Genomic DNA, 13,034 nt, shown 5'->3' with positions numbered 1-13,034 from the left:
ATCTTCCAAAACAAGGTGGAGAATGATAAAGGCATGTGCTGTCAACCTCTGAACTCCACACATGTGTGTACGTACACACACACTTACCACACACACACACACACACACACACACACACACACACACACACACACACACCCCTCTTAAGGATCCCAGATATCTCCTAAGGAACAATGCAACAGGAGTGGTTTTGTGCGTATAATCTAAAGAAAGTTTAATTAATTGTTCTATTAATCAGTGTTTCTCTATGATCCTCAACTATTTAATAATGGCAACATCATTTCTCCAGGATTTATAAACTTGTCATCACCCCCACCTGGGCATGTTGTAAATGGTCACAGAACTCCTAACATCTTTTTTTTTTCTTAGTAAGAAATTTTTTATTCATGTTACATACCAACTACACATCCCCCTCTCATCCTTCCTCTTTCTCCCCCGCAGCCTCACCCCACACCCCATTCCCCATTTCCTCTTATGAAAACATAAGGCCTTCCCTAGGGAGTCAGCAGAACCTGGTCCATTCAGTTGAGCAGGTTCAAGCCCCCCCTCCCCCCCCCCCCCGCCCCCACCCACCCCCACCCCCACCCCCACCCCCATCAAGGCTGTGCAAGATGTCCCATCATATGTAGTGGGCTCCAAAAAGCCAGGGATAGATTCCAATCTTACTGCCAGAGGCCCCTTAAACAGACCAAGCTACACAACTGTCTCACCTATGCAGAGGGCCTAATCTGGTACCATGCAGGCTCCACAGCTGTTGGTCTAAAGTTCATGAGTTCTCACGAGCTCGCTTCGGTTGCATCACAGAGCCTTCATTCAGTAACTGATGGAAGCAGATGCAGAGATCCACAGCCAAGCACCAGGCTGAGCTCCAGGAGTCCAGTCTAAGAGAGGGAAGAGAAAGTCTATCAGCAAGGGGGCATCAAGATTATGATGGGGAAACCTACAGAGACAATTCTAACATCTTTTAATGCTTCCTTTCAGGCATATCACCAACATAGTGTTTAGAATGTGTGAGGAATCTCTATGCTCCTGTTACACCATCTTGCATGGGATTTTAGAGAGAGTGTCCTCTGCTATTTACAAGGCTGCTTTCTGCCTTTATCATTTTTTGTGTTTATTATAGTTTAAATTTTATGAAATAAAAGCTTCTTATTTTATTCAAACTTTAAATGTGAACCCATAAAGATGGTCCCTCTCAGTTTTGATACATGTAACTAAATGAGAACCGACTCAGCTAATAAACAAATTAGAGGAATCTTCTATAGGCTCAGACATTGTTTACTGAGCAAATAGGTTGATATATTGCAGAAGGTCACAGAGATCAAATACCCGAATCTGATTAAATCCTGACTCAGCCTGTACCTACTCTAGATAACGAAGGAACTACCTCATTCCATGGCTCATTTTCCACATCGTTATAATGATCAAAATAGTACTATCAATTCCATGAGGTAGTGGAGGTTAAAAACCACAGAGAAGGTGACACACAAATACTGTTGCTTTTACATTTACAGAAAACATGCCAAAGAAAACAAAATGCAGTAGATCTGGACAATCATATCCACAGCAGCTTCTTCTTAATGCTGGGCACACAGAGAAAATAGCCAGACATTCTTACCCACACATTCCTCTTTCCATGCCTAGTACAGAGCCCAGGACTCAGGACAAGCTTTGCATTCTGTGTTTGCTTCTTTATTTCAGTTTCAAGAGGGCATTTAGGCAGTGGCTATTTCATGCTTTGGCATTTTAGAACATACTTTCTTTCACAAAGAAGACCAGGGTCTTGTAACCGAGTGCATCATTGGACTTTATTCTCTAGCCTCATATTCCATTTTCTTATTTGGCCACAAGTGTGCCATCTACCACGATATATAACCTAGCTTTGCAGGAGATAGCTGTTTGGAGTGTAAAATCTCTCCAACCTCATCCGTTTTATTACCTACCTCAGGGTGATGCTTCCTAATCATTACTCCGTATCTTGGGGTACATAATATCTGTGACCAATCTTTATTATTTTTATACACTTGTTGTTTTGTCTCCATTCTCCTATATGTGCTGTGTCCTCTGAAGCTGAACTCAAAAAGTCACCACTGTGTGACTCAGGGTTAGTGGAGGAGCTTTGTCTTGGAATACTTGGAAATTCCCTAAGTCCTTCTCTCCCGGTTTCATCTGGCTGACCTCTCAGTTACTGGCATCCTCCATCCATTGTCTTACTGCAGATATTACCACCTGGAGGCTCATCATCTCGCAAGGCTTTAACTGGCACTTTGCAATGAAAACTTCTGGTGTCTGTCTCCTGAGCAGTGTCCTTGTTTATTTCCACTGTCCAGTCCACACCCACAAACCAAACATCAGACCCGATTCCAGCCCAATTACCTTTTCTCCTGAAAGGAAGGAAGAAAATGGCAAACAGAGGGAAGTTTTCAGTTTCTCCTGGAATTCTGATTTCTGTTATTTATGTCACTTTCTACTTTTCACCCAGGAATACACAAAGAAGCTTCTGAAACTGTCACTCCATTGTGTTTCTCCACGCTGTGTAGCAAAACATTCAGCAGGCCTTGTCAGTCGCACACTTGGAGAAAACAAGCAAACAAACAAAAATTGTACCATTCATGTTTTCTCCCATAATTGCCCATGATCTAGAGCAGTGGTTCTCAACCTGTGGGCCGTGATGCCCTGCATATCAGTTATTTACATTACAATTCAAAACAGTAGCAAAATAACACTTATGAAGTAACAGTGAAATGATTGGGGGTCACCACGGCATGAGGAACTGTATTAAAGGGTCACAGCATTAGGAAGGTTGAGAACCACTGTTCTAGAGCGAGTCACAGGACCTCTCAACCATAATATGGCACACCTTACCCATTCACTTTCTTTCATCCACTTTCACAGCACTACCTAAACATTACATCTGAAACAAGCTGTAAATATATAATTCTTTTTCTTTCTAAAACAACCCCCCAACACTAAAAATACCCCTAACTTTCCCAGGCAAAGTGATTCCTATTCATCTGAAGAAAAAGACGATAGCTGTTAGCAAGTAACTCTTCGTTTCTTCATCCATACTCCAGTCTCTAGGACTTCATTTGCTGACTTTGAGATATTCTGTGTGATTGGATTTTCCACTTACCCTTTAAGGCTTTGTCTGTTTGGCTGTCCCATTAGCTTTTTGTCAAGGCAACTGGCTCACTGTTCTGTGTGCTCTTGCATTTTGAACATGTTCCAGTAATAGCCATGGCAACAAGCTTATGAGAAGAACTAAATTGTGCTTATGAGAAGAACAGGGCAGAGAACTAAGGTGGGTAAGGTTCAAAGATACCCAGCAAGGGTGGTCACTAAAGATGATCAAATAAAGGAAAGTTGTGTTTTGTCCACTCTTAGCACACTGATTTTCACTACAATCTGGTGACTATGACTTAATGTCTGTCATTTCCCCAGGCTGCTCACAGGGTCTAAGGCATTTTAAAGGCACAATACATGCTCATTCAAGAATAAGTGATGAATGATGAAAATATGAACACATTAGTACAGCTTTTTATGAAAGTGTGTTTATTGCATGGCTCGTGTCCTTATAAAGTCTGTTTTCCATTACTGCAACAGAATGCTTGAAGCTGAGTGTCACATAAGAAAAAGATAACTACTTAGCTCAAAACTTTGGTGCCTAGAACTCTAAACAGCATTTTGTCAATTGTGCATTATATTATGACAGAGAATATCATAGCAGGATTGTGCACAAGAATGAGCACTCACATGGCTGTGAATTGGAAGGGCATTCCATAACATTCCATCCCTTCTAAGATCTAACTGGAATTCCATAGAAATTACATGCTACATTGATTGCTTGTGAGACCAACATCACCATTGACTTAATTATGTCTCACTGGGTCCCGTTTCTTCAAGGTCCATTGGTTCTTACTGTCACCGTGCAAGAGGGCAAGTTTCTGAAGCTATCATTCAGGCTCATCTGAACTACAGCATATCTTAAGTGATTTTCATTAAGAACAAAACTTTATTCTTTTTTTCTTATTTTCTAAATTTAATGATTGCCTTTTGAGATAAACAAACTTTACATCTCTGCTCAAAGAGTAAGCTCAAACAGAGACCGGCTTTAGAGAGAGCTGAGGTACTAACAAGTGGTCTGGTCTGTACAAATATTCTCTACTACCAAAATACACAAAACAATATGTCAACAACTCTGTTTTCCTTGTTATTGTTATTTTGTAAGTTATACTTCAAATGGTAGAAAAAGGACACCTAATGTCACCTTTCTGTTTAGTCTTGCCTGACATCCTTGCTTTGTATTTCTGTGAAAAAAAAAAAAAGGAAGTAAAAGTTTCCCAATTTTCCATCATAATATCTACCAGCCACTTTGCATTACACACATACCTCATCTTTCCTACTGAGTTTAACTTAACTTTAGTCCTGTGGTGAGGACATGGGTTACCTCCCTTTTAGTTATGGAAGGACAGCCCTTACAGCCACAGCCCTTCTGTCACTTCTGCCATCCGCTAGTGTTTTTCTGTGACATTATCCTCTTCTCTTACAAATATGCTACAATTCTTCAAGAAAAAAAACTCCTCCAACATTTATCTGTGAAGAGTTACCAGTTTTTATTAATTCCTTTTCAGCAGACATTGAGTTGTTGATATCCAAGGTTCCTGCTTTCTTTATTCCAGCTCTTTATGATTTTACTCTAAGTCATTCTTTCTTTTTCAACAACTCACTGAAACCTATGCTCTCAAGATAAACTAGAGCTGCCTTGTTGCCATTGCTGAGCTGTTTAGGTCCCCATCTTAGCCTGTTAGGCATTTGAAAAAAAGTAATCTTTTGACTTTTGAAGTGCTTTCTTTAGCTGGATTCTGATTCTTTTTTTTTTCTTTCCTTCCCAAGTTCTTTTTCTGATCCATCATATTTTACAGAATCCAAATATTGGAAGAGCTGGAGGCTCAATCTCCATTTTTGCTTAATTTCATTTCTACTTGACTCTATCCTTTACCTTGTTATAAGTCCTGTGTGTAGCTTTCTGACTCCAAAATGTGACATATTCACTTGGGCCTAATTCCTGAACCCTGACAATTTTGTGTGATTATCTTCTGGGCATTATCACCCAATGTCTAGTAGTTAGACCTCTCTGTGATCTCAGTACTGGGCATATTCCCCAATATCTAAGTAGTCAGACTTCTCTGTGTTCTCAGTACTGGACATATCCCTCAATGTCTAGTCGGCAGACCTCTCTGTGTTCTCAGTACTGGACATATCCCTCAATGTCTAGTCGGCAGACATCTCTGTGTTCTCAGTACTGGACATATCCCCCGATGTCTAGTTGGCATACCTCTCCGTGTTCTCAGTACTGGACATATCCCCCGATGTCTAGTCGGCAGACCTCTCTGTGATCTCAACTGTACCCTCTTCATCCTTGCTTAACCCACTCCCACACAGTTCCCCCCCACACCCGCATCATTATCAATCCCATCTTATCATTGTGGAGATCCCAATCAACAAGGGCAGCTTCTTATTTTCTTTTCTTTTTGGTCACAACAACAAGATGAATTTTCACTTTCTCCATTGACCATTTTTTAACCTAAGCCAAGGTATCTTCATATTTACCCAGTGTAACGGCTCCTAACTTAACTCTCAGCTTGTATCTTTTCTCTCTTGAGTCTTTTTTTAAATCAATACAGAAAGTAAAATGATATCTTAAAATATAAGTGAAAAAGGCAGTCCCCGTGCCTTTTTGTCTTAGAATAAATACAATTGGTACCACAGTTCCAAAGATTCCTGCAGTCTTGTTTCTCTGCGCCTCACAGACTGTCATCTTTCCTGCCACACCTGTGACCAAAATGGCTTCCTTGTCACATCTGGGAACAGGCCAAACATCCCATAGTCTCAGGTCATTTGCACTTTCCCTTTCTTCTTCTTCTTCTTCTTCTTCTTCTTCTTCTTCTTCTTCTTCTTCTTCTTCTTCTTCTTCTTCTTCTTCTTCTTCTTCTTCTTTTTTTGGTTTTTTGAGACAGGGTTTCTCTGTGTAGCTTTGTGCCTTTCCTGGAACTCACTTGGTAGCCCAGGCTGGCCTAGAACTCACAGAGATCCGCCTGCCTCTGCCTCCCGAGTGCTGGGATTAAAGGCGTGTGCCACCACCGCCCGGCTGCATTTTCCCTTTCTAACAAGAAACAATTTTACCTTTATTGTTCTTTTCTTTCCTTCTTCTACATCTCTACTTAAATATCAACTTATCCAAAGAGTCTTCCATGATACTTCATGGACGCTCCTCCCTTAATCATAGGCTGTGCCTCTTTATCCTCAGAGTTATCGGTTGATAACTCTGGATCATTGATAACCTTTGGATCACTGGATGTTTGAGCCCAACCTCGAGTGTTGGGGTGTGGGCTCCAATGAGAGTTATTAATTTATCACCTTTACTTATTGGCTTCCCTGAACCTGGATGAGTGTTTGGTAATAGCTAGGAAAAATGTTTACTGATTAAGCATTGTATATACGGAGTTATATAAATGAGATTGAAAAACTAAGTAAGGCATAGGAAGTTCATAGTGATTTCTGACAAAAAACACTAAAAAGGATAGATGGTTATCTGTTATTCCAACAGATTGAAGAACACAGCCTATTGCGTTTCACCTCATAATTTGTTCAGAAATAAACATTAATGATAATTTAACTTTTAGCCAGGGTAGTGGCCACATGAGGGCAATCAAGCACCCAAGAACGAAAAAGGGATAAAAATCAGACATACTGGAAAACCGGGAAGAGCAGATGGACCAAACAACATTATTATTTGAACTTGGTCTCTGGTCAACATGGACCTGCCAGTTGACCCCACAAAGCTCTTAGAACCAGGTTAGCTTTCTGTCTCCCTCTCATAAATGCCAGGGATAGTCCTGCACAGACTGAGTTTGGTAGAGTGCAGCTCAGTATTGGTTCCTCTCATGGTTAACGTAGACTAAGCCTGACAGATTCACTGGATCAGCAGTTTTTTAACCAATTTGTTCCTCAGCAAGACACCTGCCAGATATTTACATGAACTACAAACATCACCCCTTTAGTTTCAGTGTAAAATGTCCTTCATAGGCTCACATGTTTGAGCGCCTGGTCCCAGAAGGTGTCACAGTTCTTGGAGCTTGTATAACCTTTGTGACTCCTGGGTAGAAATATGTCATTAGGGATTGGTCTGAGAAGTTTAGATCTTTTTGGTTCCAGCCTTAGCTGCCTCCACTCCACACTCCTGCTGCCCCAGCATTGGGCCACCATGCCTGCCCCACTGTGACAGCCTGACAGCCCTCTGAAATCAAAAGCCAAATGAACTTCCTTCTTTTCATCTGTTTCTGTCAGACATATGTCACAGCCATGTAAAGAGCAACTGTGGTATTTAGTGTTAACTGTCAACTTGACAGAGTCTCGACTCACCTGAGTTTGGTGGACAGGTAAGATCATCTGTGGGGACTGTGTATTCTTTATCACTCCCTGTATTCACCTCTTCAGAGTCATACTAGCTCATCAATCCACGTTCTCACAATAAGAGGACAAATACTGTTTTCTTGATAAATTCTGCCTTTTGTTTTTCTTGGATAAGAGAGTAAGTAAGTAACTCACCCAAAGTTACAAAGGAAGCAAGCAGAGATCCAGCAGTCAAAGACCAAAGACATTTTCTTGGCATGAGAGTTTATTTCTCCTATTGTAAGAAACAACGTGTACAAAAGAAGTGTTGACCAAGCATGTGTGAAAACAGAATTTTGATCCATAGCACAGCAACCAGCTCAAGCAGCCACTCTACTTTGTGTATCACTCAGTCCATGCAGACAAAGCACTGTTTAGCAACAAAACTAGGAAACCAAACAAGAACTCATGTGACAATTACATAATACCTAACTGATGCCTGACAGTTTCCCTCACTCCCAAAGCTTCCAACTACCAACTGGAAAAAACTGCATGTTGGCTTTTAATCAGTCACATAGGATGCCATGCTTCTACCTAACACAACCACTATGTCTCCATGGTGATCACCGCTACTTAGAATACTCTTGAAAGTGTCTATAAGCCATTGGACATGATCTCAGTGTGTAGTCCTCATCAGTTTGATGCCTACCTGGAGAAACTGCTATGTGTCACCAGGAACCAAATGGGGGTCTCCTTCCATCCTATAGTTTACCCTAAAAATTGACTTTATTCCAGAGAGAGTATTATATACACTGCAAGATGAGATTCAGATACCTAAGAAATGGCTCACATATTTGATATTGTTTAATGTTTAAATTAAGTAAACATCAAATGGACTAGATAGATTAGTTTGTAGTTTTTACATTGTCTGGAAATACAAAGTTTAAGACTCAAAATAAAGCAAAAAGTAGAGAGAATGTGAAAAGTAGTCTATGCGCACTATTGCTGAGTTAGTGGGATCTCAGTCCAAATGGCCATTACCTTAAGTTATATGCTGGAGTAAAGGAAAGAGGTGAACAAGAAGTTACTTTGTCATTTCACTTTTGCTCGTAGTAGAAAGCCAATAGTCATCAACTTCAAATTAGACTATAACTAATTTTAAAAGGAAATAATAAAGTTAGATCTTAGAACTGCAATGTGAAACTTAACAAATTGAAATATATCTTCTGAAAAGAAAAAAAGGAAATAAACACCTTGGAATTGACAACAAAAATACTAGTTTAAAAATAAGTATAAATATATGGAATTCAGTCTTTAATTTCTTCAGATTAAAAAAACATAACAGAATTCAAATTTGTACTGTCTACAAGGCTATACATGAAACAAAGAAACTGAGAGCATTTTTTAAAAAAAGTAAATATAAGAGAAAAGAAAACAAAAGAAGGCAGAGGAGCAAAGTGAATAGCTCAATAATTGATGTTGGGCGAGGACTTAACCCCAAAATCTTACTATATTTTAATCTATTTATTTTGTGTGCAAATGTGAATTCAAATGTGTACACTATGGCACTCATGTGGAGGACATAGAGACAACCCCCAGGCTTAAATTTTTTCCATCTATCTTGTGGCCCCACGGTAGCAAGTGTCTTTTCCTGTTGAGCCATCTTGTTGACCTCACTACTCCCCAAATGGCTTAAAAGAGAAACAAAGCCTAGTGCTAAAGACTATGATTCGTGAAACATAGTAATTATTATTGTATTGACATGCAGGAATGCTGAGAGATGTTCTTTATAAATTACAAATTTATGAGATGCAGGAAAAATAGATAAAACCACGCCAAATCATTACACACTTTGTCATACATATCACAAGCTAAAACCAAATCAAGTTCACAAATATTGTTAGAATAGAGAAGACCTAAGAAAACCATCAATGGGGCAGACTGTACATCTCTGTATACTGTGCAGTCAGCAATAATACACACACACACTGTTGCTACCAGAGAGCATGAAATATTCTGAGTACCTTGACCACACAGTACGCATTAACAGAAGAGTCAAAATTCTGAAATGCAGAAATAACACAAAGTTCAGGCCACACTGAAAGACAGAAAACTATGAATGAAAAGACCATTAGATGTAACACCACTTTACATGCTGCCTTCAGGAGGAACGTTGGAGATTTGAATCAAAACAGAAATTAGAGAATCAAAATTACAATTCTTGGAACCCAAGGTAAAAGTTCAGCATATCACAGTCTCACGGCAGAGGTGGGGCTCAAGTCAAGTTTCTCATTAAATAGATATCAATTAATTAGCTAGAAGAGTTAACAAACATGACTCCCAAACCTGCAAAAATAAAAGAAAGGACACCAAGTGGGGAAGGCTGTTCTCACTAACCTGATAACTTGAAGTTGAGATGCCAAAACTTCCATGATGGAGGAAAGAGCTGACTCCCTCTAGTTGCCCTTTGACCTCTATATGCACCATGGCACAGGCATGTGCATACACACGTGCACACAAATACTTAAATGTAATAAAACTGTTTTTTGATTTTTAAAAAATTCAGTGAAAATGAAATAGCAATGGAGGAATTAAAAATAATCAAATAGACCTCAAAGACAGAACAGACAATCAAAATATGAAAAAGTCATCCAAAAGACAAAGTGGTAAGAAAACCCAGCTAAACATGAGGGTGAGGAGACAAAGAAGCAGAAATATACAATAGAAGGAAATGATAACAAGAAAAATATCATAAATAAGAAGATATTTATATAATAATATATAGCATACAAAACTATACTACGTGGAATTAAACATGACAGTCAAGAAGAATGAATAAGTAAGATCCCAGTAGATTCAGGAAGTCCAGAGGAACCATTTTTATAGAACAAAGAATGTTGAAGAGCAGCCCCGAGTAGAAGGACCACACTCAGCCTGATTTCCAACAAAACTCTACCAACACTTCAAATCAGCCAATTTAAATCCATTGAAAGAATTATGGAGAGCAGAAAAGAAAGTGCCCAATTAATTTCAGGATGAGTGTAACATGGATATTGACAATGATAAAGCTGATCTCACAGAGAAAGCTGAGGCATCTCAAGTCCATTGATGCATAAATCTTACATGAAATGGTAGCTCACAGTACTCAGCATCACACATTTAAAGCATTACATACCAATCAACTGGAATTCATTCTAGGACAATCTATTAATACAATTTATAATATCAGAAACAAATTCTCAATAGTAGGTAGAACTGCATGAATATATTAGAGTAAAGCTAAGGCATCACAAAAGTAAAAACATTGTGAAACCAAACGACAACCGATGTTTAAAGTGATGAAGTATGTAAGATTTGTACAGGACTCGACATTTCAAGGCACAGTTGTGCCTCAGAATCCACAAGGGACTGTCTCTGGAATTCCCCCATGCAGACACACATCATTTTATATAGGATTCTCACATCCTATATAAAAATGGCATAATATTTGCATTCACCATATACACATCCTTATTTCAATTATCTCTGGATTACTGATAATCCAGAGTACAATGTAAATGCTATGTCAGTAGTTGGGATGGTGTAGTGCTTAGGGGATTGTCATAGTTGGGTTTCTCCTGCTGTGAGGGACACCATGACCAAGGCAACTCTTATGAAGGAAAACATGTAATTGGGGCTGCCTTACAGATTCAGAGGTTTAGTCTGTTATTGTCATGGCGGAAAGCATGGGGTCACACAAGCAGACACGATGCTGGAGAAGGGGTTGAGAGTTCTACATCTGGATTGACAGGCAGCTGGAAGAGAAACACTGGGCCTAGCTTGAGCATCTGAAACCTCAAAGCCTATTCCCACTGACAGGCTTTCTCCAACAAGGCCACAACACCTAATGGTGCCACTCTCTATGAGCATCTGGGGGCCATTTTCATTCAAACCACCCCGGGGATGACAGCAGAGAAAACAAGTCTGTTCACTACAAAAACGATTTCTTTTCTTTCTTTCTTTTTTTTCCCCAATTTTCATTCAAATATTTCCACTCCAAAGTTGCTTACCTCTGCAGGAGCAGGTGGATATGAGGAGGTCCAACCATGTTTAATTTGCATCTAACATTAGTGCATTAAAGACTGTAAGAAAATATTTTCTTTTGAAGTAAAAGACATACCACTATGCACAATGTGAAAGGGCATGAGTAGCATATGGAAGATGAGGACTGAGATTTCTCATTCCTATGTGGTCTCAAGATGTCATCATGCTGGGCTTTCTCGATACTAATAAAAGGTCTATGACAGTCTCCTGTGTTCATTTTACAGCTGAGGGATTGCCCAGGCAAGCTCAGTTGATAAGGTGTTACAAAGTGCAATAATAAACAGCTATTCACACACACACACACACACACACACACACACACACACACACACACACACACACACACACACAAGTTTTCAGAAAATAAATAGACCAGGAGTCCATCAGTGCCTTGAACTAAAACTTCTGTCTCTAGACTGCGGGAAGTAAATTTCTGTTCCTTATAGTCCGCTGGTCTGTAGTAGTGTTACAGCCTCTGGAAGCAACTCGGGCCTCCTCAAAAAACCCTGAGCTGACCGCAGCAGATACCTTTAGAGGCAAACAAGGGATCTATGTGGATGCCTCTTATTTCCCAGCCTGAGAGCCCTGCTGAGCTTCACAACGGGGCAGCCATTCTGACTTAATCCTGTCAATCCTCCAGCCGCAGCTAACAGAAGGCCCAAGAGGGTTTGCACCAGGCCGGCCCCTTTCTTGTCACCCGGCCTCTTCCAGGTCACTCTGACTGGGCCCACTCCAAACTCCTGGCAGAAAAAGTGCTGCTCACCTGACAAGGTTTGCTCAGGGTATGTACTTTTGGTGTCTGCCACGACGCCTTTCAGGATGTGGCGTTGGACAGACGTCTGCAACACGATGTTTGCTCACACACGAAGAAACGTGAAAGCCGGTGCTTCTGTTTTGAACAGAGAAGCAAATATCCATTGTCTGTGTTTTAAGGGGGAGAACACGGAGGACTGGAAAGCTTGAGCACTTGGTGGCACGGCAGCGAAGACCTGGGTTCCTCTCTCTGGCCGCCCCACGGCCTGCCGGCCCCTCCACCACTCTGCACGTCATGTCATGAGGATACTCAGTTTGAAATCGCTCGTAAAAGTTGATGAAAGGATGATAACAGCAAAATAGATTAAAGAGTAGAGATGTTTGAAGAGATTTAGGATTGTGCTAAAGAAATAAAAATAATAAGCAAACAAACAAAACCCTGGGATCTGTGTTGCCAAGTTCCCGCGGCTCCCACGCAGTTCGCTTAAAGAAGTGTGGACTGCCCTCTACCGGCTCAGACGAAGCACTACATCACGTTTTGTGCTGGTTCTAAAAAATCAAGAAAGGAAGATTGAATTCTGCGGTATATCCGACTTACAATGGGTTTGGCTTCTTCCTCTCATATTTACTCCAAGAATACATTTATGAGCTATTGGTGTCTTTTCTGATCGTCTGCCTGCGCTATCACTATCAATTAACTTGTGGTTTGGCAAACCTGTCTGCAGAGTAAGGCTTGAATGTGATCCTGGGACAGCAGGAGCTGGTAGACACGCGAGATCGAAGGACGTATCAGCCCCGTTGTTTGC

General features: G+C 40.4%; 1 long non-coding RNA gene across 2 annotated transcripts; it reads right to left on the bottom strand.

Annotated features, from left to right (window-relative positions):
- Positions 1 to 615: 615 nt before the first annotated feature.
- Positions 616 to 12,774, bottom strand: LOC121824038 (uncharacterized). Of its 2 annotated transcripts, none has more exons than XR_006065778.2 (3): positions 12,239 to 12,774; positions 2,377 to 2,572; positions 616 to 881 (listed from the first exon to the last, which is right to left on the bottom strand). It is a non-coding gene; the product is annotated as an uncharacterized LOC121824038 (long non-coding RNA). The 2 variants fall into 2 exon arrangements; XR_013045893.1 differs by lacking the exon at positions 12,239 to 12,774 and adding an exon at positions 7,609 to 7,688.
- Between the last annotated feature and the right edge of the window lie 260 nt (positions 12,775 to 13,034).

This window comes from Peromyscus maniculatus, chromosome 19 (genome assembly GCF_049852395.1).
Source record: "Peromyscus maniculatus bairdii isolate BWxNUB_F1_BW_parent chromosome 19, HU_Pman_BW_mat_3.1, whole genome shotgun sequence".
NCBI lineage: Eukaryota > Metazoa > Chordata > Mammalia > Rodentia > Cricetidae > Peromyscus > Peromyscus maniculatus.
This window is presented reverse-complemented; position numbering and strand designations above follow the sequence as displayed.